A 27,628-nucleotide genomic window follows, 5' to 3' on the forward strand; every position below is an offset into this window, starting at 1 on the left:
CTATGGGCTGCATGCCATACTTAAGAAGGGCTTCTCTGCCCCTAATTATATAAAAATATTTCTTCTGCATTCTGTCTTTTCACATAGTTTTGCATTTTATATTTAGATATTTTACCCACCTGGAATTTACTCATGGATGGTCTGAGAATTTAATTTTTTCTAAAGTTGGTTCGTAAGCAATCTTATTTTTAGATAAATGCTTTGTTGTGCGGTGGTTGAGAGCCCAGGGCCTTTCAGTCCCAGAGATCTTTACAGGAAGTGGAAGCCCAACTGTTTTGTGTGACTCTTGGCAAGTTCTCACATCTGTAAGGTGCGGGCATCGCACAGCATACCCAGAAGAATGGTGACTATCCGGCCAATGGGAACATCCAGGAAAGCACTTAGCACAGGAGTGGGCCATGAAAAGAACTTAATAAATATCAGCGGATCTCATTACTGGATTTTGAAAGAAGTGTCACTGTAATCACTTCCCTTACTGTTTAATTCTTCTATGTTTGTTGGTTGGTTGATTTGCTGTTGATTAGTTGGCCTGTTCTCTTTGGTTTGGATAGTATTGATTTCCATTTCCTTATTTGAGAAGATTAAGGCAAAACAAATGATTGCCCACCAGACAACTTTCAACTCTATGTATATTGTAAAACCCATTATGTAGTGGCTCCAATTTTCTGCCAAGAAATGAATGTGAACATGTGTTCTTACTTGCCTTACCTTAAACAATTCTGATTTCCAATATAATATTGTGCCCAGCGTGAAGTGGTGGCAGCAACGAACATAGTATCCTGTTCACTTTCTTAATTTTTATTCTCATTATGACATTATTTGTAAGATTATCTGTAAAATATTTGTATCCCCTACTAGATAATCTATAAGCATTTTAGGAGCAGGGACTCCATCCTTAGCACAGTGTCTGGCTCACTCTAGACACTCAATAAATATTCCATGAATAGTGAGTGGGACGGCAGTTTTACATCTCATGTATGCCTTGAAGTGATTTAAAATTTGCAGAACACTCTTGCAAAATAGATAGTATCATTCCCATTTCACAGATGAAGACATTGAGCCCTAATTCAATGAGCCCTGAGGATGCATGACCTTCCTTGGTGTCCTCATTGCTGGTGGCAGAGGCACGACTGGCCCTGGGTGGGTTGTAGCAAGTAGGAGTCTCAGCCTGGCACTTCTCAAGGAAAACTGCCCACATGTTTTCCAGCAAGTCCAAGCTCAGTGGTTCCTTCTACGGAAGGTAGAACAGGGTCCTGTACCAGAGAACTAAGCAAGACAACAACAAGCTTTAGGCATGTCCCTGAAAAGCTGAAATAGACACTCATCATTTCTAGTGCAAATGACCAAGACCTGTCCTTTGCAAATTGGGTAAAATTCTAATCTCACTGGAGGTCAACTTGCCAATGACCAATAGGTTATAACCCAGTTTCAGAAAGGAAAAAGCGAGTGGGTGTCTGCAAGAACATCACCTACAAGATGACTTAACCTTTCCTGCGCTTGCAGACTTTCTGCTTGTCCTTGGCTCCCTGTCACATATCTGTCCCGGATGAGCTACAGAACAAGACCTATCAGGAAACTGAAACTGGCCACCAAACAGAGGAGGCCACGTGCCAGAGAGCATGTCTCAGCGTTGCTCTGTCAGCATCACGACTTATGTAATTGCCCATGCATGAGACCAACCGGAATCTGAATTGGGAGCAATGTTACATTTTGATCTTGTGTCATCGGCTAGTGAGTTCTTGAGTGGAATGTCTACTTGTTCTTCCAGTAGCTGTGGCATTAGGAGCCTTTTATTATTTATTATTTAAATAATTACTTATGATTATTTTATTATTATTTATTATTCTCTGGGAATAATACACTCTGCAAATTCTGCCTTCTATTCAGTGTTAGGGAAGAAAACATTTTGTCTGTGCTGAAAAGGAGGTAGCATGGCCACTCATGGGGACTAGAAGGGGACAAGTGGCTGCCAGTGGCTTTTGTGGGGGCATCTCAGAAGGCACAGGAGGCCGAAGGCAGGGTCAAACATGGTGGAGAAAACAAGGGGAACCAACTCTAAAAGCCACTGTAGCAAGCTCTTAATGGGTGGGCGTTGGGGTTGAGTACACTGTATAACCCAGGAGGAGGGTGGCGATGTGGGGAACTTTAAGGATCATTCATGGGGAGGAAGGTCATCAGTGGAAAAAAACTCTGTAAAGTCACCAACAGAAAAACTATCCCTGGGAAGCATTTATTGAAGGAAAATAAATGGAGTTAGCAAACATACGTCTAGCTGCAGACGGCCGTCTGCTGAGGCACAGGACAAGAGACACCAATGGAGTGCTTTTGAGCTCTTCACATAAAGAGGCAAGCCTAATGCCATAAATATCAATAATTAATGCTCTTATATTAAATGGAATTCACACCGTAGATGTGGTCATCGAGAAGGAATATTCTTTTTCAAAAGCAGGTGGTCTGATGAGGATTGCATGTGGTGGCGGGTGGTGAGAAGGCCATCAGGCCAGGGACTCTAAAACGACTTGACAGTCTCAGGAGATACCTGGAGAACCAAGAAGAGACCTTCACCACATGACCACTGTGCATGGTTAGGAGCGTGTGTGGACACAAATAGAGAAATTGAACAACTAGAGGTTATAACAATTGAGGATTTTACTTGTCTGCCAGATTCTTCTTCTTCCATTTCACTGTATTTGACAAAATAACCACCGCAACTGAAGCTTCCATGTCCCCATTTCTGGTAGGAAGAAACAGAATGGTGATGGGCAGAAAGCAAAGCTGCTGCTTATTTTATTCAAAAAGGACCTCCCAATGTAAAAAATAGTGAAAGGGAATAAAGGAGAAAGGAGAAAAAATGAGTGGGAAATATCAGAAAGGAAGACTGAACATGAGAGGCTCCTAACTCTGGGAAACGAACTAGGGGTGGTAGAAAGGGAGGTGGGCAGGGGGTGTGGGTGACTGGGTAACGGGCAGAGGGGGGCACTTGATGGGATGAGCACTGGGTGTTATTCTATACGTTGGCAAATTGAATACCAATAAAAAAATAAATGTATAAAAAAAAAAAAAGGACTTCCCTGCATTGACCAATGCATTGTCAGAGACCAGCCTCTTACGACCAGAGATCTAATTGTTCAGCTGTTCTCATCTCTGCTCTGAAAAAAAAAAAAAATTCTTTTGTTCCTAAAGTAGGAAAAGGGTACTGGGCAGACCAACTGAGTATCACACTGGGAATTAATATTTTAAATAAATCTAGAATAACTTACCAAAAATTTAATTTTATTACTAGGTAATTTTCTGTATATGAAAAACCATATTTCCAAAAATATAATCAGTTAAAATATACCACAATTTCAGCACCATATTTTGGATTTTTACCATTTTTAAACAATCCACTAACTTGGAAATCTTAGAAATAGCTTGGGCCTCTCTCAATCTTTGAAAGACATTGACACTGATACAAAGATAGACTATAAATCTTTATACACCTAAGGAGAATGCATAAATCTAAGGCTGGGGAATTAGAGAAAACGAAAAAAAAGTATAGAAATAGTGATAAGAGAATAAATTCTGGAAATCATCCCCCTCCACCCCCCACCCCCCGACAAAGATTGCTAGGCCAGCACAGAGTAAAGTGGCAAGATAAAAATCTCTCCTATCTGTAAATCTGGTCAAATTAGCTAAAAGCAGAGAATTGAATACATCTGTGACCTTAGCTTTGAGAACGTTAATTTTAAAGACAGATTCCGGGATGCCTGGGTGGCTCAGTGGTTGAGCGTCTGCCTTTGGCTCAGGTCATGACCCCAGGGTCCTGGGATCGAGTCCTGCACCAGGCTCCCTGCGTGGAGCCTGCTTCTCCCTCTGCCTGTGTCTCTCATGAATAAATAAATAAAATCTTTAAAAAAAAAAAAAAAAAAAAGAAGAAGAATTGGGAGTAAATAGGTATATCAGACAAGGCTCTGGGTGGTGAGGCTCCCGAAGCGGGTGCGATGGGGGTGGAGGGGAAACAGCAGCTTCCATTGGTGGTTGATGTTTAACAACCCCAGTGTGCCTTGTCTTCAGGTATCTTTTTTTAAAAAAGATTTTATTTGTTTATCTGCCAGAGAGAGAGAGAGAGCGCGCACAAGCAAGGGGAGTCTCAGGCAGAGGGAGAGGGAGAAGCAGGCTCCCTGCAGACCAGGGAGCCCAACACGGGTCTCGATCCCAGGACCGTGAGATCATGACCCAAGTGGAAGGCAGATGCTTAACTCACTGAGCCAAGCATCAGGCACCCGCAAGCATCTCTTTTTAAAAAAGGATTTTATATGTTTATTTGAGAAAGAGAGAGAGCGTGCGAGCACAAGAAGGGGGATGATCTGTGGGCTGTGTTTCCCGAGTCTGTTGGACCTGAGAGCCCTTCTCGTCACATGGGATGTCCATTAGCATCACGGACCATCCCCTGCAAGAGTCGCTCTACAAGAGTGCGTCGACCAGCTGCTGGCCTGACCCAGGACAAAATGCTTTCAGTTCTCCAGGCACCATGTGTCAGGATTTGGAACGAGCTGTTCCCCCCGCCCAGAACCTCTTCTCCTAACCGTCCCATGACCACCTCCTTCTTGTTATTAGGATCTGATTGAATGCACCTCTTCAGGGAAACTTTCCCGACCACCAGCCATTGGCCTCCCTCCAGTTCTAGTGACACCAATTTCAATTTTCTGCACGTTCGGTAAGCTCCACGCAAGCATGGGGTTTCCTCTTGTTCACCGCTGAATTCCGAATGCATGAAGGCGTCCGGCCCGAAGGTAACACTCAGTGGGTGTTTGTAAGGGAATTGTTCAACGGACACCTGCCGTTTCCTACGACACGGTTTGCAGCCTAACACCCAGCTTCAGCCCCCCTCGGCGCGCGGCCCCAGGAGGCACCCGGCCTGCACAGGGCGCCCACGAGAGCGTGGGGAGCAGGACCGGCCATGCCCGGGGTGCGGAGGGGCAGGCGCTGGCAGTGTCCAGGCTGAACCACCGCCTCGGACTCGCGGCAGCTCTGAGGCAGGTGCACGGCTCCAGGTGAGCAAACCATGCTCGTAAAAGGCACGGTTGACATTCGAACGCCAGCCTAGCCGAGGCCACAGCTGTGGCCATTACCCCGGATCACGGGCCCCGCCGGAGGGACAGAGCGGCCCCCTGCCTTCAGGACCAGCGGCAGAACAGGGGGAGCACAGCCTGCCAGGTGTGCTCGGGTGGCAGCTCGCCGATCCCGCAGCTCAGGGCCGAGCACGCCCAGAACAAGCTGCCGAACCGAACCGAAGCCTCCAACACTGTGCTTTTCTGGAGCAGCGCTGGCCCCAAACCTGGAGGGGGCCCAGTGCCCCACCTGCAGGGTCCCTACCGCGGGAGCAAGGAGCGACACCGGCCATAAGCACCGATGACGGAAGTTACGGTGGAGCAAACTACAAAGATGACACCTCTCCACAGATATTCTAGTTCACTCTTTAATTTAACGGACACAGAAATGGGCAATTTAAGACGCATATTCATTCCACAAATGCTCCGGCGCTGTGTCAGGCGCCCGGGTGGCTCCACGCAGAGTGAACAGGCCAGAGAGGATCCTTGTCCTCCTCAGTAAACGCTGCACGGATGAGGGACTAAATGTCGGGATTGGTGGATACGGCTAAAGATGTGTGGGCTCCCAGGGCTCCTGGCTATGCTTCAAGAGCTGTACACTTAGCTTTGGCGGAAAGATACATGTGATTCTGGGAAAAAGCATTTAATTACCTCACTACTTCTCACCAAGGTGTCCGTTTACTCTGGGTCAACTTAGCTTCGACTTCACCGGAAGAAGCTATTGTGTGGTGCCTCTGGGCAATGGAGCAGGTCTAGTCAAGCACCAGCTACACCTGCTTCTTCTCAGCCCCGGTAAACTGACCCTGAGAATCTCATCCGAACAACTGACCTAAAAGCCCTTTTACTTAAAAAAAAAAAAAAAAAAGATGTGGTACAAATAACCTCTATATCAGTAGGGGTTCTCCAAAGAAGCAGAACCAATGGGATATGTCTGCATTTATGGAGGGAGATTTGTTTCTGGAAAACTGGCTCATGTGATTGTGGACATGTCATGCCCTAAATCTGTAGGGTGGGCTGGCTGGCTGGGGACTCAGACAGGATTTCTAGGTCACAGTCTCGAGGCAGAAATCTTTCCCTGAAAAATCCATTTTTGCTCCTGAAGCCTTCAACGGAGTGGATGAGGCCCACCCACATTATCAAGAGTCATCTCCTTTACTTAAAGTTAACTGATGATAGTAACCACACCTGCACAACACCTGGACAGCAGCATCTATGTCCCTTGTGTCTGACCGAACAGCTGGGCACTGTACCCCAACTATCCTGACATAAAATTAAGTATCATCAGCTTTCAAGAGGCCCAAGTGTTTATGACTTAACTAAAGCATTTGGCTAAGTTATTGTTCCGTATTCTCAGCAACAGTTCCAAACAAAGTCCATTGCACCTCAGAAACTTATTCCAAAAAATGAAATAGGGGTGCCTCGGCGGCTCAGCTGATTTGGCCTCAAATTCTTGACCTCCCCTCAGGCCTTGATCTCGGGGTGGTGAGTTCAAGCCCCACATTGGGCTCCATGGTGGGTGTGGAGCCTGCTTAAAAAAACAAAACAAAACAAATGAAACAAGTGAAGTGAGCCAGAAAAACAGGACAAAATTTGTGTTTTCACTGTTTTTGGAGACACTGCTGAAACTCTACCCATCTTTGAGAAACTGTGTGGTATTTGCTTTCCATAAACAACATTGCAAAATAGCCAGCCTGATTCTTGCTGTCACCACGAGAGCCTGGATGCCACAGGGTGTGGGCCCCTTTGGTGAAATCAGACCCGAGGAAACTGTAGAAGATTGTATAGACTCGGAATGACTGAGGATGAAGAGGAGAAGGAGAGGAAGGGAGAGGAGAGTGGAGAGGAGGAGGAGGAACCAACAGAGGAGGAGGAGAGGAAGGGAGGGAGCAGAGAGGGAGAGAAGACACCCCTTGGGGGATGGAAGATTGTTTTGAACTAGCGTCTACGCATGTGCATGTGTGTGCATGTGTGTGTGCCTGTGCGTCCACATGTATGTGTGTGCATGTGTATATGCATTTGTGTGCATGTGCATGTGTACGTATGTGCATGTTGTGCATGTGCACGTGTCCACATGTATGGGCGTGTGTATGTGCAGGTATGTGTATGTGTATGTGCATTTGTGTGCATGTGCATGTGTACGTGTTTGTGCCTGTGTGCATGTGTGCGTGTGCATGGGTGCATGCATGTGCACGTGCATGTGTACGTGTGTGTGTTGGCCAGCGCAGTGAGACACGCTGTGGCCCAGGGTGGAGGTGGCTGGCACTGGGGAGGACAAGTTGGGCTCTGCCCTCGTGCTCCTCTACCCCGTTTGATGCAGCCATCACCTGCCCCCTCCCCAGGACTCCACAGCAATGAGCTGTGGCCGTTGGTAAGTGCAAGCCCAAGAGTGCAAGCCCAGATGGGGGGAGGCGTGAAGAAAGTGTCCGGGCCTGAACAGCACCAGGAACCCACCCCACCCCTGCCAGCACCCAGAGCTGGTGTTTCAAAATCCCTCCCCTCCCTGTTCTCTCTGGGAGCTGGAAAAGGAAGCGGTGCTGATGACTCGGAGCAGCTGCAGGGTTACTAGGTGCGTGATTCCAAAGGAGACAGATTCACTGTCATTTTTAAAGTCCTAGGGCTTGCACCCTTCTCTTCCCTTGAATTTCCCAGGGGGACACATACGAGGGCCGTGTCTCTCAACCTCGGCAATCTTGACATTTGGGGTCAGATAATCCCTTGCTGGTTGAGGCTATCCTGGGTGTTTTACGATGTGCAGCAGCAAGCCAGGTCTCTACTCAGCAGATGCCAGTCGTTCCCCAAGTCGTGCTGGTGAAACTGTCTCTGGACTTGGCCACATGTTCCCCGGGGTATGGACTCGCCCCTGGTTGAGACAGAGAATCCGTGGTGCAGCCCCAGGGACTTGGCAGCACAGTCAGCCTGACTCGGGGAACCCGACAGACAGCTGAGTGGGGGCTGCCTCGAAAGGAAAGCACCAAACCGGCCAACTTACGTTAGTGAGAACAAAAGTAACTCAAACTGGGGGGGAAACAGTAATTTAAACAAGTACTAGAAATACCTAAGGCGGGCAGGCGTCCTGGAAGAGAAGACAAGGGGTTGTGTCCGGGGAGCCACACCGAGGGGCACGCGGAGAGCAACGTTTTCACGTTTTACAAGCATTTTAATCATCAATGCAGCACGTAGGCAGAAAAGAAGAGGAAGCATCATGTGAACGGCTGTTGTGAAGCTAAAGGTAACCCCACACGGAAGCACCGGTCGGGCCAGGAAATTGCACGTGGGGTTCAGAGAACCCGGCGCCTTACTTGCGATTCGAGGGGCTTCCCCTTCCCTAGAGGAGCCCTGATACGATGCGGAGTCCCCGGTTCATCCTAATTTCAACTCTGCGAGGTCATCCAGAGTGTTTCCCAGGTAATTTCCAGGTAATTTCCGCATGTACTCCTGGAAACCGTGGACGACCGTTATCTGCTCCATATCGTCCCCGACACTCGCTCTGTCGGCGGCTTTCACTAACCCAGCGCGGATGCGGGGCTGTCTCACTGTCGCTTGCAGGTTAACCCCCCCAATCCCTAACCAGGCTGAGGACTCGCAGGTAAACCCCTACGATCACTAACCAGGCTGAGGACTCGCAGGTAAATCCCACGATTGCTAACCAGGCTGAGGACTTCCCTCGCTCGGGGACTCCGTGTTACATTACTCGTCTTGCTGGGGCTTCCTCTCTTTTGCTCTCATTCCTTTTTTAAAAAATATTTTATTTATTTGTTTGAGAAAGAGAGAGCGAGGGGCAGAGGGGGAGGGAGAAGCAGCCGCACCCGCCCCCCCAGCAGGGCCCGACGTGGGTCTGGGTCCCAGGACCTGGGATCACGACCTGAACCAGAGGCAGACGCTTCCCCGACGAAGCCCGCAGGAGCCACTGTTTTACCTTGGTTAAGTGACATTGTACCTGCGCTAGGAGCACGAGGCTGTTAAGTCGCGGGGGGCTGCGGCCGGCTCCCCCGGTTGCCGCCCTCTCGGGTGCTCGTGTGTGCGGGCAGGCCGCGCTGCTGCTCTCCTCCCACCCCCAGCTCTGACGCCCAGGAGAGCCCCCTCGGTGTCCCCATCTGTGCCCGTCAGCCCGGAGCCTTCGTTGCTGGATGGGTGTCCAGTGACCGGTGCTGTTCAGGCTCTTGCAAACACGACTGCGGGGGGCGGCCCCGGAGACCTCAGGCACAGGACACCCTCGTTCGGAGTCTTTACAAGGTGCCAGCAGCCGACAACAACCTGGGATCAAGCCAGCCAGTCCCCGGCGCACGTACTTTATGTGAAGACGCAGAGCACATGCCGACGGTCTGCAGCCGCCGCTTCCCAAGAATTTCTTTCTTGCTCTTTTCCCACATATTTTCTGTCCCTCCCGTGACTTCTCTGAAGTCTCCCAGGACCGAGGAGGACAGGGATGTGGTCAGCTCTCACTCGCCTTCTTGCCGTGGGTCAGTCGACAACATAATTTAGGAAATTGAGAGTTAGGCACAAAGTGAGCAGAGAAGAAATGCCGCAGCCTCTGTCACAAAATGTGCCGGGGTCAACGGCTGGTAAAGAACAGAGCATCCTGGGGCGCCTCAGGCGCTGCCTTCGGCTCGGGTCGTGGTCACAGGGCCCTGGGTTCGAGTTCCGCACCCAGCTCCCTGCTTCTCTCCCTCTCCCCCTCCCTCTGTGCTCTCTCTCTCAGATAAATAAGTAAAATCTTTTTTTAAAAAAAAAAGTAGGAACAGAGTATTCCGATGTGATTTGTTTCAGAACAAAGAGAAAGAAGGAAATGCCTCATGTTCTTTTTATGAAAGGAATGTAACATTGATACCAGAACTTGATAAAGACCTCCCCCTCCACCCTCGATTCTACACTCATACACACGCACACCCGAAACTCTGTAATAAATATTGAGGGAAAATCCCAAATAAAATATTGGCAAACCATATCCAGCAGCATACGGAAAGAATTATATGTTATGCCAAACACCCTTTGTTCCAGCAGGATAAGAGTAGCTCAATATAATGATATCTAATAATTCAATCTATTTAAGAGGTCACTCTAATGAAAGGTTTTAAGTAGATTGTATTAAAAGTTCGTATCTCAAAAAAAAAAACAAAAAAAAAAATAAAAGTTTGTATCTCTGTAGACATCAAAGACATTTGGCAAATTCAAAAACATTCTTTATTCAAAACCATAGGGGTGAAATAGAAAAAGACAAATCATTCCTCAATATGATTAAAAAGAAACATACCTCAGGGAGTGGACAAGAATGGCTCCTTTCACGACTCTTTTTTTTTTTTTTTTAAGACTTTATTTACTTATTCACTAGAGACACAGAGAAAGGCAGAGACACAGGCAGAGGGAGAAGCAGGCTCCATGCAGGGAGACCGATGCGGGACTCGATCCCGGGACCCCGGGGGCACGGCCTGGGCTGAAGGCAGACGGCCGCTGAGCCACCAGGTGCCCTCACTGCTTTTATTTAACAGTTCCTGGAAGGTTGAGCCAGTCTATTATACAAGGAAGAAATTACAAGTATAATTGGAAAGAAGGTAAAACTACTATTATTCGCAAATAGTATTATTATAAATATGAAAACCCAAGAGCATAAATTAAAAAAAAAAATACATGCAATAAGAGAATTTGGCAGAGCAGCATGTACATAATTATTTCCAAAACAACACCTTCCATCAGTCCAAACAAGACCACACAGAAAGACATATAAAGGGGCCCTCGGGGGGGCTCAGTCAGTGAAGCATCTGCCTTCAGGTCAGGTCATGATCTCGGGGTCCTGGGATCATGCCCCAGGTCAAGCCCTCTGCTCAGCGGGGATTTTGCTTCTCCTTCTGCCCCTCCCACCCCCTTCAAATAAATAAATAAATAAAATATATATTTTTTTAATAAAATATTTTTTAAAAACTACATGGAAATACCATTTTTTTACCCATCAGCCTAGAAAAATATAACAGGTTCATAAAGGCTTTCCGGAAAACAGCCATTTCCAGATATCGCTTGTGGAAGTACACGCTGGTCCGGTCACTGTGCAGAAGCAGTTTGGCACGATTTATCAGAAGTACGAATGCACAGGTACGCCCTGAGCCGTGGGCAGACTCTAGACCTTGACCTCGGATCAAAATCAGAACAAACGTTCCGCTAACAGCGCTCAGAAAGTTCAGATACCTGAGAAAAAAAATGAATGTGGATCTTTATCTAACTTGTGCTGGCATGAATTTAAGAGGCTACATGACACCTCACGTGGAAAGTGCTAGAGTCTTAGGGAAGAACCCCAAAGAACACAGAGTAGGTCTTGGGTGGCAAGCCCCAAAGACGCCTTCCCGCCGAGAGTCCCTAAGAACCAGAGCACTGGTAGGGCTCAGTGTTGACGTAGGAAAGCCCTCCCCGGTGTCCCCACCTCCTCTGTCCGCAGGAATTCGTGATAAGGGCCTCATTCCAGGCAAGAGAGAAGAGAAAGAGGAAAGCACTGAGGTGTTAACCTCGCTCATTAGCAGAACGGTGACTTTAGGAAATGCTTGCTTGCTTTCTTTTTTTCTTTTTTCCTTTTTCATATCCTAGATTACTTTCAGCTTGTTTATATTAAATATATTACCTTCAGTTTTCTTTTTAAGATTTTTTAAAATTTATTTACTCATGAGAATACACAGAGAGAGAGAGAGAGAGGCAGAGACCCAGGCAGAGGGAGAAGCAGGCTCCATGCAGGGAGCCCGACGCGGGACTTGATCCCGGGACCTCCGGGTCACGGACGGGGCCCAAGGGAGATGCTCAACCGCTGAGCCACCCCGGCGCCTCTCTATGGACATCTTAAACATAATATATCAAACACTGAGCGTCTACCTCTCTGCCATCCCAAATCCTGCTGCTTCCATAAAGGTAACCCATCTTAGTAAAACCTGTTCATCCGGTTTCTCAAGCCGCTTGTCATCATCTCGCTGCTACGCCCTGGCCAGAGCTACCGCCTTCTCCCAACTTCTCTACTCAATTTCAGACTTGCTTCTGCTGCCTGTTCTTCACACAGCAGCTGGAGCGAACGCATTAGAGCCAGAACACATCACTCCTCTGGGAAAACCTCTCCCGTGGCTTCCCATGGAGGGGAGACTGCCTGGTCTCCCCGACTCCCTCCTCTACCTTCCCAGCTGCTCAGTCCACTTGAGCCTTTCTCTCCTCACAAACTCTATGCATGTGCCCATCTCAAGCCATCACCACTGGGAGTCCCTCTCACTGGAATTCCCTTCGGCCAGGTTCACAGACGCCCCATTTCCTTCAGCTGTTAATCAAATGGAACCTTCTTAGGGAAGCCTTCCCTTGCTGCTCCTATAGAAAATTGTGACAACCCCCATCACCTTCCTAGCCTGTCCGCTGCTCTTTCCTGGCTTTAATTTTCCCTTCTGCAGGGCACCTGGGTGGCTCAGTGGTTGAGCATCTGTCTTTGGCTCGGGTCATGACCCCGGGACGAGTCCCACATCGGGCTCCCTGCAGGGAGCCTGCTTCTCCCTCTGCCTGTGTCTCTGCCTCTCTGTGTGTCTTTCATGAATAAATAAATAAAATCTTTTAAAAAAATGTAGTATATATACACAATGGAATATTATTTGGCTGTGAGAAAGGAGGACATCCTCCTCTTAGTGACCACATGGTTGGACCTTGAGCATATTACACTTACCAAAGTAACGAGACAAAAACAGGTGCTGTGTGATATCACTTATATGTGGAGTCTGATAAAGTCAAACCTGTAAAACACAAAGAGTAAAATGGTGGCTACCACGTGATATTGGGGGGCGGGGGTGATGGTGGTTACAGGTACAAACCTATAATGACTATTAAATAAGCCACAGAGTATCATGAATGTAGACAATAATACTGTGCTACAATTATGTCATGTGACAGATATTGCTACACAGGCAGTCGTACTATATAAACACTACATGAGATACACGTTACATGGTAGATTTATTCAATAAAAAAAAGAAAATAACTAAATAAAAATGTGGCACCAAACAACTTCAAAATTCAGACCGTGAAGCTGCTATGTGGTCTGTAGTGAAACTGAATTGAGGATCTGTTAGGAAGATGACTTCAAGGTCAAAATTTTAAGCTAGGTCAAGTAGATGGAATTTCAATCTATGTGTATGACTTCTCATCCAGTGGTCCCTAAGAGCTTTTGCATTCCATGACTGGATGAAAATCAACTTCATTAAACTTTGTGAAAGCAAGTTTATTTATTTATTTTTACAGATTTTATTTATTTACTCATGAGAGATCCAGAGAGAGAGGCAGAGACACAGGCAGAGGGAGAAGCAGGCTCCATGCAGGGAGCCCGACGCGGGACTCGATCCCGGGACCCCAGGGTCACACCCTGGGCCAAAGGCAGGCGCTCAACCACTGAGCCACCCAGGGGCCCTTTGAAAGCAAGTTTTATACGAGGAGAGTAAGGAGAGACATGAAGGGGACAGACCACAGTCCCCAAGGGGCCATTCTGTTGAGTAACCCCTATGTGGCTGCAGAGGACAGAGCCCCAGTGTTAAGAAGCAAGATCTCACCACCAAGCGGTATTTATTTGTTGGTGGGGAGGAGGAGGAAGGATAGAGGCCAATATTGCCTAAGATTATCAGGGTGACCGTATGGAAAAGGTTGCACATTTGACAGGCTTACAGGATGGAAAACACAAGAAAATGGTGAAACGGGGCAAAGGAAGTAGCAATTTGCTGGAACTGAAGAAGTAGCCAGAGCGGCGGCACGGAGGGTGGGCGTACGGAGGCCAGCTGCCCGGAGCCGGCGTCCAGGGCCCAGGGCCACAGAACGATGCCCAGCGCGGGTGCTCAGCCCGGCCTGCGGTGGCCTCACCGGACACAAAGGTAGAGAAGCACAGTTGGTCCTCGTTCAGAGTCTCTAGCTGCAAGTTTGGCTGCTTGCCAAAGGTCACTCTTAACCCCCAAAGCGGTTCTCCTGGCCTTTTCGCCGTCATTCGTGGACAGGTGCAGAGCAAGAAAAAGAATGAGTCACCTGATGTGGCCGCTCAGGGCCGAGGGTGGAGCAGGTGACCCGCGGTCTTCCTGTCTCGGGCTCACACCGCCAGCAGGTGGCCTCTGCACGGTCTGCGTAGCTGCGCAGCCTGCAGTTTTGTGGGTTTTTTTGGGTGATCTCACTTTTAAAAGGTCTCCGGCCCAGCGCTGCCGTGCTCATGCCCCGAAGCTCAGGAGGGCTGGGAGGTGGCTCCCAGGGAAGGCCAGCTGGTTCCGGGGCTGAGTGGCGGCCACAGCAACAGCCCGGGCAGTGGTGCCAGGCAGGGGTGTCCACTGGTCAGGGCCTCGAAATGGAAAGTCAGGGTTATCGGTCGGCAAATATGGTGCGACCAGGGGCTCCCAGGCCCCAGCGCTGACTCCCCCGAGGAGCCCCAGCTCGGCTGGGTGGTTCAGGGTGCACGGAGACCTCACACACGCACCAAAGGCTGCGGGTCCGGGGTGCGCCGTGCTCCCCAGGGGCTAGCGGTCCTGCACACTGAGCACCCCGGCACCCAGCCACTCTGCGCCCTGCTCACTCACCCGCCTTCGCAACCTGTGTACCCATGGAGGCCCAGCCGGAGCGTCCCTAACGCGCAGGCCTGCCGCGATGACAGGCTGGTGCCCACGCTTCCCTCCAGGGAGTAAGAGAAATCCTCCGTTAGCCACACTCAGGAGGCGAACTGCGGTCAGTTGAGGTTGTGTGAGCACTCACCTTTGAGAGAGCGAGCGAGTGAGCGAGCGAGACAACTCCGAAGAAAAATTAATGCTTTTGTTAAAATAACTAATATTCTGACACCATGAATTTTCTGCCAATGTCCTGGAACAACTAGGGTCCTGACAAATGAGATTGAGTTTCAGAATTACTAAGTTCCCAGGGTTTCAAGTTAAAAGAGAGAGAGAGAGGGCAAAGTAGTAAGAGGCAAAGGAAAAATCTGCTTATTGAGATAAGATGCCAGAGTTTGCCATGTTAGGGTTATTTTAGTGGTTAGATATTGCTGAAAGCATTAGGGTTTGGTAGCACTGGAAAATTGAAGAACTCCTGATTTTATTAATGAGTTTATTCCTAAGGCCCCACAGTCCCCAAACACCTGTGTTCAAATCCTGGCTTTGCCATAACGACCTTGGGTAAGCCACCAAACCTTGAGAAGCCTGCTTCTGTCGGTTAAATGTGAATAATGCAAGTTCCACTCTTAAAGGGTATCTGGGGGAACTAAAACAGACGAGGCACGCAGAGGATTGAGCCCAGAACCAGGCACAGAGAAAGGCCTCCAGGATGGTTAACAAGAATCGTCACATTACATTTCCCTTGACATATAAATGCTTATTTTGAAAAATTGGAAATCAAAGAGCATGTCGGAGCCACACCCTGGCTCTTCCAGGTCTCTGGCTCATTGACTTGTCATAGTCACATGAGTTAATTCCTTAAAATAAATCTTTTTCTCTATGTGTGTATATGTTAGAAAAAAAATAGGAAAGAAAGCAATCTTATCCAGATTACCTCTTTAAAAGTTTAGGTGTATATTTTTTTAGACCTGATATGTTACAAACAATATCTTTTTTTTTTAAGTATCTACAAATGTTGTAGACACTTATATGTAACTTTAGGGGTAAAAGTATGTATTGCAATTCTTTGATGAGGAAAATATTTGGTTTCTCAGTGATTTCCTGGTGTAAAGATTTTAAGTGTTGTTTTCTGCGGAGTCTTTAAGAATTGGAAGGCAAGTATCATTCAAGGCCAAATTTCATACAAATAAATGCCAACCATCATCTAGAAGGAACTCCTAGCCTCGGTTTATGCTCCCATTGCTTGATTCCAACTTGTCATCTCAGACCACTGCAGCCTGGCGAAGGGCGAGAGTCGCTCACCCCGCGTCCATTCCCTGCCCAGAGTCTGCTGCACTGTCTCGACCAATGTGCCGAGGAAAGGGGACACTTCAGGCCCCTCCCACGACGGTAGGTCTTCTGTTGTGGGGGGAAATTTTCGCAGCACGACTTTGAGCAGTTGTTTTTTTGTTTTTGTTTTTTTTTTGTTGTTGTTGTTGTTTTTTTGTTTTTGGTGTTGGCTAGTGTAATAATAATTTCGGGACACAGCTTATTTCAATAGATACACTGTGAGGTCATGATTGACCCTTTCATGGCCAGCATCTGCTTTGACTGGCTGAGGCCTGGACCACTGCACCATCAAGGACTTGGCACCTTGGGGACCTAGGGCAGAGCAGTAGGGACTCCTGCTTCTGCCCTGCCTGCCCCAGCTTTTGTGGATATCATAAGGTGGGGGTGGGGGGCTGGGGGGGAGGGAACAAGGGGAGCTGGGAGCAGAAAGGACTCATTTTGGAACTCAACCATAGCAGCAGACAATTAATTCATAGAGCTTTTGGTGTCCTTTATCCATCCTCCTCCTCTCACCTTGCCTTCATTCCCCTCCACCAGACACAGCCTTCTAGGAAAAAATCAGGAAAGTGGTCGTGCTGGCCTCATTGGGTGTTCAAAGCTCCTGCACCCAGGGCAGACGCAGACGTGGGAAGATGGGTGATGGGGGGCTGGCTGGGTGGAGGCAAGTGTGTGGAGCCCTGTCTGCCCCTGGAGCTCATGGTCACCCTTCTGGGCAGGGTGCAGTGTCCTCTTGGGCTAACAGGGCTCTCCATTTATGGAGCTACGCCCGCATCCATGTGCCTGAACCAGATCTTATCTGGATAATGGACTAGCCCTGATTAGACCCTTGATACTTCCCACCCACCCCCCGCTCCTTCCCATAGAGTGTTTTGCTCTCCAGAGTCCCCTCTGGGAAAATTATCTGCCTGGGAAACAAGCCGACTACTTAACATTTCCCATCCCTCATGATGACAATTTATAACTGTTGTATTTCTGATGGCAAACTAGAACATATCAGAGCTGGAGGAAGGTAAAGATGGAAGTTCTTAAATGAGAAACTCCAGACACACACCAAGGCCCAAAGAGGGAGGTTAGTTGTACGAGGCTGTATTTAATGGGGTAAGAGCCATGCGAGTGAATAAAACCCACCATTTATTTTTTAACTTCTACTCTAGAGGTCTTTACCACCCCGCTTTATTCTACTCCACACTTGCAGAAGATTATTTTTAAGAATCCCTGTTCACAGAAGATCCCATCCATGAAATTTGGTAATTCTCAGAGGAAGAAGGAGAGAGGTATTGAATTGGGACAAGATAGAATTTGAGATCTTTTTGTTAATTGAAAGGGAGACATATGTTCCCCAAAGATGGAACAACGTTTCCGTAAGAGAACGCTAAGTATCAAAAGGCTTCTTGGCAAGGATCTTCCGCTGCCTCAGAAATGTGTGTTTTAGGTTCTATAAATTTTGGGGTGGTGTTTCCACTTAGGTATTTCTGAGGAAGAGCTGACAAGATTGAGAGGTAGCTGAGATAATGGATCTCATCAATAATCTAGGGATGTTTCAGCTGTAAAAGGCTGATTGTTCAGTATTTTGTTGAAACAAAAAATACCATGACTTGATCCACTCCAATGAGATGTGATGTGACTGATTGACACCTCCTATAAAGATGCCACTGTTGCTCAGAACATTCTGGAGATGGTGAGGGGGAGGGAGTTCCCTTTCTAATCTGTCTTTAGAGGCTTTTGTCTGCTACATACTATTTCACTCATCCTCCATGGTATTAAAAGATTTTTTGACATTGAAGCTAATTATGGAACCAACATCATCTCAGATCATGTTTCTTCATTTCAGAGACCACTTAATATGCTATATTTCAAACAAAGAAAGAAACCAAAACAGACCCTTAACTACAAAGAATGAACCGGTGGTGACCTGGGGGGCACGGTGGAGGGGTGGGTGAAACAGGTGATGGGGATGAAGGCGTGCACTTGCGATGAGCGCCGAGGAATGCACAGGATTGTTGGATCACTCTATTGCACACCTGAAACTGATATAACACTGTATGTTAACTACGTTTGGGATTAAAATAAAATTAAATTAATATTCTAAAACTCAAATTTGCTGTATCTGCTTCTCAAGTCTGCTCTGCAGGCTAATTGATTAGAATTGCCCTTCATACACACATTATACAAATGTCAGTTGCTATTACCATCTGGAAGAGGCATCTAAAGGTCGTGCCTCATAGTCATAATATTTAGCTACTAGGAAAATATCATAATCACAAAGGAATTTGGTTTTTCCATCCTGTCCTGCTGGTAGATTTCAATAGATTCCTAATAAAATGACTTTCTTAAAGGAATGTGGTTACAGAGATTCACTTTGTGTTGCTCTGTCACTCTTCCCACATTCTTTTGAACACATTCCAACTACGACGTTTGGGGTCATTCCAGGGTTTGAATAGAAATGTGTCAAGAGAGCACATCCAGGCCACAGCTACAGCTGGGGTCACCTTCCCAAGGCCTCCTCCGGCAAGCCCCATAGCAGGGCAAGGGCTGGAAAGCCCATGAGGTGGAAGTTCCCGTTCTGAGAACCTCTGGAGGAATAGAATGCTTTGAGGCTGCCTTCAAAGTCGGTGCGGGGATTCCTACTTTGCCCAGAGTTCACAAAATCTACAAGTATAGTTGTCATCTCCAAGAACACACAGTCAACCTCTTCTGTACCTTGTGCCCATGGCAATCAGGGTTTCTGTGAGCTATTTGTAAAAGGGGTCCTAGTTCCTGCCCTAGATCTGCTGAATTGGAACCTCTAGTGAGCAACCCAAAATTTATGTTGTTTAGCACTTTTGGAGTGATCCTTATGCCCACTAAAATTTGAAAACCATGGTATACAGGTTCTTACAGCCAACTTCAAGGGTGGGTATAAACTCAACCTAATGAGGCTGTACCTCATTAAGCTGGGAAATTCATTAGTGTCAATCTATTTTGTTCCTCATTAGACCTAATTTTCTCTAAGTAGGCAACTGATGAGGATGTCAAGTCACAAAAGGCCCACATGCATGCTCCTTAAGATACTTACTTTCCTGGGCTCCCTTAGTTTTAGGTACTTTTGTCACTCAAATGCAGACTTTGAAAATATAGTCACTTATTTAACGGATTGCTGAATTAGTTAGCACCTGCCATGACCCCGGTCTTATGCTAGTCACCAACGATATAGAAATAAGTCAGTTAGAATCCTTCCCATCAGGAGTTCACACTCTGATGCTCTCTTCCTGACCTCCTCTGGCAATCGCTCAAGAACAAACACCTCGTTCCCCACAGTGAGATTCTAGAAATTCCCTAGTCCACTGGGTTTTCACTATGTTCTTTCAAGCTCTTGAAGTGCCTCAGATGTTCCCTGAGGATGTATGGGTGACAGATCAAGTAGGCTTGTGTAACCACCTCCCATTCAACCATAAAAGCTCCAAATTGTCTCCATTTACATTTTCTATCACGACCACATGGAATTTCAATGAAGACAAGGAAGAAAGATGGCAAACCATCACCTTAGGACAGATACATTTCAAGAATTTATCTCCAACAAAGAGTTTCCCATGCTATATTCCATTCCGTTCCATTCCTTTCTTGTCTTGTTCGATGTTTCTGGTCAACCAGAAGGAACACTTCAAATGGTGCTTACATGTTGTAAACTTTTTCCCCACCAGCTAAGATTTGATTAAAGGCGGATGCCCTCGAGGGAGCTGGAGGCAGAAACACTAATATTCAGTGGAACTACTGCCTTTGTATTTCACTTGGAAAACATTTTTGGAATCATGTCAAGCCACACAAAGAATTTGGAAACCTTAAAACTTAAGTCTCTGTCTCCTGAATTCTCTCTTTCATTCCAACCCCTCCCAGTCTGATTTCTGTACTCAACAACAACCCCTTGAGCTGTGGACCAGCATCAGTTTCCACTGAATTAAAAGACGTATCTATTTTCAAAAATACTATTTTCCTTTCCCATCAAGAGCAGCCTACCTCAAGCTCATTCAGTTGTTCACAAGAACTTAGATTTTGAAAGAGAGCAAGAAGGCCCTCTTTGTCACCAGTTTGTGATGTGCATTACTGTATGTAGTTCTATCAACATACACATTTAGACGTAAAAGACTTGTGCCCCCCTGGAGACCACAGTTTAAGACAGTAAGAGCAGGAGAGGGGACCACTTGGCAGCATAAGCACAGTTTTCTGAGGGGATTAAATGATCTCCAAGTCTCTGAGAATGAATATAGCATCGTCATCTGGCCAAGTGACGACCAATAGTCGGCGCCGTCTGGGCTCTTCCTCCTTACTGCTCTGTAGGTCATACAGGGTTAGGAACACCTGCTTGGTTTGGGGCTAGTTCTTGCTGAAGCAATTCTTAACAGACGACAGTTGGACTTCTGCCCTTTACTGTTTTTGTTGACTCTTGTATGTTGACTCTAATGGGGTAGAGAATTCCAGAAAGGGCTATTTCTGGAAGAGGGCAGCTGACAGAGACATGGACTTATTCTGCTGGAATGCTCACTGGACTTAGCTTAAAATCACTGTGATAACTTGGAGAGGCTTTAAATAATGTTCTCCACAACGTTTCTGTAGCAAATCTTTTCTCTTAGGAATTGAAAAACGCAAAAGATTTAAGTCTCTGTGACCTCCAAATGGATGCAGTGATTGCTATGGGAATCTGCGAAGGAAAGCTCAAACGTGGTCCAGACTCTTATTTGCTTTGTGAACTAGACATCATGCTGGACGTCTCTAATCTTGTCTTTCAGATTTGTCTTTTGCAAGACATAAAATTATCCATGCATCCAACTTCACAGATCAAAGCTCCTGACTGTGAGCACATTCTATAGAACCCTATAGCCAGGTAAGAGAAGTAGAATAATCTTTTTCTAACTATTACTGAGCTGATTAGATAAGATCTTTAAGTGTGTTTAGCCCAGACCACAGATCTTGCTCAGATCCACTGAAAGTCAGTGCATAGAGCCGTGCTAAGCCGCGTTTTCTGGAAGTGAGACATGAGAGAGTTTATCTCACAGGAGACTGCCTCTAAGACACTAAAAAGTGGCCTAAGTATACAAGTAGATGAAGGAAATCTTCGAAGATGAACTCGAAGAAAGTAAGTCACTTTTGCCCGTGTCCTGGCATCCTACGGTCAAATCGGTGAGGCAGTTCTTTCACAGCCACTTCTCGGAGGGTAGCAGGCACTGTCGGCACACGTGGAAGGCGAATGCCAAGAAGGCACTTGTAGCATCATCATGTTGAGAAAGTCACAGCAAACGTGAAGAGGTAGTGTGGTCAGGTGCCTTCAGGTCATTTACTCAGATTTTTAAGTGTGGAAAGTACCTCCAAGAACAACTGCAAGAGGGGATGCAGGGTTCAAGATGTGGTTGCAGCTGTCTGAACAAGGCCCACGAACTGCTCCAGAGCCTTCTGATACGGACCATGGATGGAACACTGCACACCTCCGTGGTGGTGGGGGGAGGCATTCGAGTTGATATCTATGAAGATGACACTCTCTGGAGGCGTTCAGTGTGCAACCTGCAGGGCTGTGTATGGCAGGCTCGGGAGAGCCTTTCTGCCATTTTCAGGGATGAAGCAGAGGAGAGGTGTGTGGAAGAGCAGCTTTGCTTAAAATCGATTTTGTGTCCTGGTTTCCACACACACTCTGGGCATGATTATGGGCAAGGCACGTAAACCACTCTGAGCCTCAATATCCTCTGTAGAAAAAGGATACAACGAGCAAGATCCTACAAGGTTGATGGGTCAATGAGGGCCAAACGACACCATGTAAATAAAAGTGCCTGTCCCATGGAAGGAACTCAGAAATGACAATTATCAGTATTGACTCTGACTGCCAAGCAGACACGGAAGGAAGCAGGCTTCCTCTATTTATAAAGAAAGATAATAGTAATAACAGGACCCCATATTTAAGTAGCATTTCACATATTACTATCAAAACGGCCTTTACAACACTCTTAGCAGATCCATTTTACAGATTCCTTAAGTCACTTTCTCGAAGTCACAAACTCACGGAGTGAAAAGCCAAAACTCAAATCCCTGCTTTTGACTTAAAGGTCAATGCTCTTTCTCTCTGAGCGATTCAGCAAGAAACAAATGGGCTTCGGGGGAAGAAGCATTTGAAGGAAGCTCGATCGGCAAAGCGGGTGAGCCACTGAGCTGCTTTGCCCGCGGGTTTTATGAACTCATTAACAGAGATCTATTTAAGACGCTTCCTTTTTTCTCACCGGCCACTTCGGGACTGCTTTTGTGCAACCCCAAGGACAGGAAGACATTGATCAGCTCTCTCAGGCCTCGCAGAAATTACAAGAGAAGAACAGAAACGAGGAATTCAAAGGTTGGCTCCAACCTTAATTACTTCTATTTTGCCAGGAAAAGCGTGTTGTCTTCTCATCTTGGTAATAGGTGTGTGTGTGATGCGCCAAAATTGGAACAAGTTCAACTGCAACAGAAGGGCCAAATTTTCAAGGGAGACTGCAATCGCTTCCCCTGGCCTGGCCCAAAGTTGGAATCACCACCCATTAACATGACTCACTAGTGAAAACCAGGACTCTTGCTAACAGCTTAGGTTTTCCTCCTGCTGTGTAAGGCTTCATGCATCGATTTTCCTCTCTAAAACTGATATTGTGGCTACTGAATACACTTTTTAAAAAAAATTTGATTCCCTGCCCAGCATGGAGCCCAATAGAGGGCTTGAACTCACTCATGACCCTGAGATCAACACCTGAGCCACCCAGATGTCCCCTGAATATACTTTGAGCAGAGGAAGGAGGCTACCTAGGGAAAGCACAGAGGAGAACACTTGCCACAGAGTCGGTGTTCAATAAATTAGGGCTGCATAATAATTCTAGATATTTCTATACCTCATGAGACAGAGTTCAAAATACACGAAGCAAAAACCGATAGAACTAAAGAAAAAATAGACATGTCTGCAATTAGAAGCATTTATGGAACTGCCACACTGGAATATTTGAAATGTCTGCTTTTCACAAAAATTATAAGCCATGCAAAGAAACAACCACAGGAGGGGAAAGCAGCTAAAAGACACTGTTCCTAAGGAAGCACACTCTGTGGATTGAGTAGAGAAAGACTTTATTTATTTAAAGATTTATGTATTTTGGAGAGAGAGAGAGAGGATAGGGAGGGGAAGAGCCGAGGGAGAGAGAGAGAAACCTAAGCAGGCTCCGAGCTCAGCACAGAGCCTGACACAGGGCTCGACCTCATGACCCTGAGATCCTGACCTGAGCGGAAACCAAGAGTCAGATGATTAACCCACTGTGCCACCCAGGCACCCCAACAAAAACTTAAATCTGTCTTAAATATGCTCAAATATTTGTATATCACATATCTGATAAAGGTGTAATGTCTGGAATATATAAAGAACTCTTACAACTCAATAACAAAAGACCAAAAATAAAAGGGCAAAAGACTTTAACAGACATTTCTTCAAAGAAGATTTACAAATGACTGGTAAGCACATGAGCAAATGTTTGACATCATTAGTCATTAAGGAAATGCAAATCAAACCACAATGAAAGACCACTTTACACCCACGAGAATAGCTATAATTTTAAAAAATGAAAACAGCAGAGATTGGGAGGATATGAAGAAATTGGAACACTCCACATTTCTGGTGGGAATGAGAAATAATGCATTTGCTTTGAAAACATGGGGGCTATTTCTCAACAGTTAGTGTTACCATATGGCCCAACAATTCCGCTCCTGGTTATGCCCAAGAGAAATAAGAACATAGGTCTCCACAAAAAAAGTCTACATGAATGTTCATAGCTGCGTTATTCACAATAGGAGCCAAAGGCGGAAACAGCCCAAGTGTCCGGCAACTGGTGACTAGAGAGACAAAATTCAGTCTATCCGTACAATCAAATATTATTTGACAATAAAAAGGAATAGACACTGATACATGCAACAACATGGATGAACCTCGAACACATTATTTTACTTGAAAGGAGCCAATCGAGAAAGGCCACACATTGATTCCACTCCCACCACCTCCAGCCGTTGCTTAGGAGGTATCTGTTTAGCATCCACTGGTGACAACCGCCCGTGACCCCTAGCCTGGTTGGCACCAGAGGGGTTTCCTCCTTCCACCTAAATGCAGAAGGGTGCCCCAGCCCCCGTGTGTTGGCCAACATTCTCTTTGCATATGAGAACCACAATGACGTCTGAACAGCCAAGAAGAGGCATCTTTGTGTGTCTCGTCTCTCCTCCCTGATAACCTACTCGCCCTTCCTTTGTTCTGTAGATGAGCTTCCGCAGCGTCTCCATTCACATGATCCAAGACGGCAGCCTCAACGTGGTCATCTCGACCCCCTTGTTCACGTGTTGTGTGGTCCATTTATTCCGATGTGAAACAGATTTCCAACCCAGGTCCCCCAAACTGTGACCACGAGAGACGGATCGCATAGTAGGACATGGCTACAGGAGCCTAGCCTGTCTGTGTACATGTGCGGAGCAGGGGGAGGGCCTCAGAGAAAGGGGTCTGAGGTTTTGTAGGCTCTCAAGTGGGCTTCTTGTGATGGTGAAGGTTCCCGATAGGTCAGGGGTACAGATGGGCAAAGGACGGACCTTACACTCTGTAGGCGTGTGCTTGCTTATGATGGTATCATGACGTCCCCTGCCATAGTTTTCTCGTGGTAAACTGGCCCCAAAGCTAAAATTCATAAATGATAAATCATCGTCGTCATCATCACCAACATAACTGACGTACAATAAACTACACATATTTAAAGTATCCAATTGGATAAATCTGACATGTGTATGTGCCCATGGAACCAGCACGACAATCAAGGTGGTGGTGAACATAACCCTCTTCCTTGAAAGTTTCCTTGTGCCCTGGGTGATGCATCTCCGAGGCCCTCTCCCTTCCCTGAACAACTACGGGTCTGCCTCTGTCGCAACAGACTCACTTGCATTTTCTGGAGTTTCATGTAAATAGAACCACAGATGCACACTTCTTTTGTCCGGCCTCCCTTACTTCTCATTGTTATTTTAAGATCCATCCTCGTCCTGCATGGATCGTGGGAGCCCCCCGCCCTCCCCGTTCATTGCTGAGTTCACTGGGCTCCAGGACGGGGCTGCTTTCTTAAGCGTTGTCGAAACAGAGGTTGTCTGGGGTCACAGGGATGCAGTAAACGTTTACACGAAGTACCCGCAAAGGTATGTGGAGCTCGGCCCAGTGGGGAATAAACACCGCACCTGAGTTGCTAAAAACCAGCAGAGCTGTTTATGTGCTGTTTGTGCAAGTGACTAAACAGTATGCATTGCGGCCCTTTCTAGGCCGTGGCCACTCACCACGTTTCTGCTGCTCAGCGGGAGGGAGCCCCCAGGGGCTCTGAGGACCCCGAGGAGGGCACCTGCAGGGAGGCGCAGGGGCGGCACAGTCCTCAGCTCCAGCCCAGCTGTGACCCAGGGGAAGGCACTGCCCGTGCCCGGGCCTCAGGTTCCGCAGCAGGAAACAGGGATCCTGCCTCCGCGTTGCTAGAGTCTCCTTAGGGCGGCACACCGGCTCCCTTCCCAGGCCCTGCTGGACTCAGACGCATCGAGCCCATGGCCCGGGGTGAGCCGCCCCCGCCACTTAGCTGGGAACTCCAAGTGCTGGCAGGGGGGGTTCCATCCACTTAGCTTCCAAGGGCATGGGGCGTCTTTCTAAGGCTCTGGCTGCCGAGCTCTTTCTGCAGCCAGCTGCAGCGCGGGGCGTGGGGCGTGCATCCGTCCAGGTCCCCACACAGGAGGAAGGAAGAGCCCTCTCCCACCCACACCCCTCCTGCCCGCACACTCCGCCCCCCATTCTGCAAACTCGCCTTGCTCACCCCCAGGCACTCTCCCCCCGGATTCCCCCCAAGACGCAGCAAGGGGGCCAGAGCCTGGGCTGCTGAGGAGAAGGGTTCAGGGAAGGGCTGCAGGCAGGAGCCTCGAGGCCAGGCTTGGCGGGGAAGGCCTGAGGTGGCATCAGGGGTAGACAGGAGGCCATGGCCTGGGTGCCTTCCTGACACGCCCGGGGTCCCCCCTCCCCCGTGTCCTCCCACTGTCCCCTGAGGTCGCCTGGCAGCCTGGGAAGTAGGCCCCCTACTTTGCACGTACCCCAACCTCCGCCCATTTCACAGAAAGGAAAACTGATGTTCCGAGGGCTCAAGATTCCCATCACATGGGAGAGCAGGGAGCTCAGCAACCGCCACCGGCCCGAGCCCTGCAGCCACGCTGGCCGCGCTCTCCAGGGAATCCGGATCCGTGGGACACGGCCCCTTCCTCCCGAGGCCTCTCTCTCGGGCAGGGAGGGCAGAGTGGCTGCCCAAGGGGAGGCCGAGGAGAGGCCGGGTGGGCAGGGGAGAACCCCGCGCCCCGCGCCCCAAGCCAGCCGCTGGGCAAGGCAGCTTCAGTTTCTCTTCTTGCTTTGAGTCATGATCAAAAAGTACAGAAAAAGGAAATAGGCCAAAGATATTTAGAGGGAGGAAATGCCCTTGGGCTTTTGTCTAAAAATTTTGCTCACACTAACTTTTTTTTTTTTTTTTTTTAACTTTCAAAGACCATTTCGTGCCTCCTGGCTGAAGGGAGACGGGGCCGGGCCAGTGGCTCTGGTCTGCAGCCCACGCCAGGGTGGCCCGGCTGCATCCGCGGCAGGAGGAAGTCCAGGCTTGAGGCGGAGGCCGCGCTTCCCTCACGCCGTCCCTTCCCTGAGCCTGTGCTGCTTTCAGGACAGAGACCCATTCCTCCCCCGCTTACCTGCCCTGGTCACCTTGGGAGCCAGGTGACGAGGTCCCACCTGCAGCCCTGATGCTTTCCCCACAGCTGGTGACGGAGGAGCTGCTACCCCGAGGGTTTGCTCCATGGGAAGCAGAGCGCGAAATTCTCCAAATACCCTCCTTATTGAGCACAATCCCCCCCGCCCTTTTTTTTTTAAACTGGGTCTTAGATGCAGTAGCCTGTTTGCACTCACAGAGCTTGCAGGCAGAGGAGCTGGGCCTGGAGCCAGGCCTGCAGGGGCCCCGACACAGGAGCCGGTACCGCGTCTCAGTCGCCCTCGTCCACCAGATGGAACCACATCCGTCCTCTGCTTAGCATCTGGGGGCTCAGCTCTCTCCCGAAGGAACGGCTGCCTGGAGAACACAGCCGGAGCTTCTCAGGAGAGTTTCCACCCCGGGGTCGGCTCACTCACACACCCGTGGGCTCACGATAAACCGACTGGCCGCCAGGCAGCCCCGCGTTGCTCGGTCCGGCCCGGGCGCAGCAGGTGGGCAAGCGGTGCCAAGCCGCCGCGGCCCTTTGTCCCCGAGCCGCCGCTTCCTCACCGGGCGCCCAGGTCCCTTTAGCGCCCCCCGCCCTGCCCTGCCTGTGAACACGGACAAATCCTCCCTAAGCTCTGTCCTTCAAACCCAGGTGCCCCGGTTCTCGGCACCCTGCGAACACCCTCTGCTGGAGCACGCGCTGCCTTAGATTAGGCGCCCGTGCTGGCTGGGCATCCTGGGCCCCCGCCCATGGAGACCGCGTATCGGGAGTGTGGCCCCCGCTAGGAAGCCGGGCTGCACTAGAGATGAATGAGGACCCGACGGGGAAGGGCAGAGCGATGGCAAAGCTTCCCGGATCCAGGCCACGCTGGGTAGT

The 27,628-nt window shown here is 48.3% G+C and overlaps 3 long non-coding RNA genes across 7 annotated transcripts; all 3 read right to left on the reverse strand.

The window, feature by feature from the left end:
- Positions 1-1,093: 1,093 nt before the first annotated feature.
- Positions 1,094-1,728, reverse strand: LOC112656269 (uncharacterized). Its single transcript, XR_004809540.2, has 2 exons — positions 1,474-1,728; positions 1,094-1,253 (listed from the first exon to the last, which is right to left on the reverse strand). It is a non-coding gene; the product is annotated as an uncharacterized LOC112656269 (long non-coding RNA).
- Positions 1,729-5,447: 3,719 nt separating this feature from the next.
- LOC118352415 (uncharacterized) lies at positions 5,448-9,905 on the reverse strand. 2 transcript variants are annotated; one of them, XR_007406221.1, is made up of 2 exons: positions 9,031-9,905; positions 5,448-6,618 (listed from the first exon to the last, which is right to left on the reverse strand). It is a non-coding gene; the product is annotated as an uncharacterized LOC118352415 (long non-coding RNA). The 2 variants fall into 2 exon arrangements; XR_007406222.1 differs by having other exon boundaries at positions 5,448-6,621.
- A 455-nt stretch (positions 9,906-10,360) lies between these two features.
- On the reverse strand, positions 10,361-27,312 carry LOC112656262 (uncharacterized). Of its 4 annotated transcripts, none has more exons than XR_004809510.2 (4): positions 13,947-14,112; positions 12,766-12,832; positions 11,024-11,270; positions 10,361-10,600 (listed from the first exon to the last, which is right to left on the reverse strand). It is a non-coding gene; the product is annotated as an uncharacterized LOC112656262 (long non-coding RNA). The 4 variants fall into 4 exon arrangements; XR_004809509.2 differs by lacking the exon at positions 13,947-14,112 and adding an exon at positions 26,964-27,312 and having other exon boundaries at positions 10,373-10,600; positions 11,035-11,270; XR_003134224.3 differs by lacking the exon at positions 13,947-14,112 and adding an exon at positions 25,322-25,777 and having other exon boundaries at positions 10,374-10,600; positions 11,035-11,270.
- Between the last annotated feature and the right edge of the window lie 316 nt (positions 27,313-27,628).

This window comes from Canis lupus, chromosome 26, assembly GCF_003254725.2.
Source record: "Canis lupus dingo isolate Sandy chromosome 26, ASM325472v2, whole genome shotgun sequence".
NCBI lineage: Eukaryota > Metazoa > Chordata > Mammalia > Carnivora > Canidae > Canis > Canis lupus.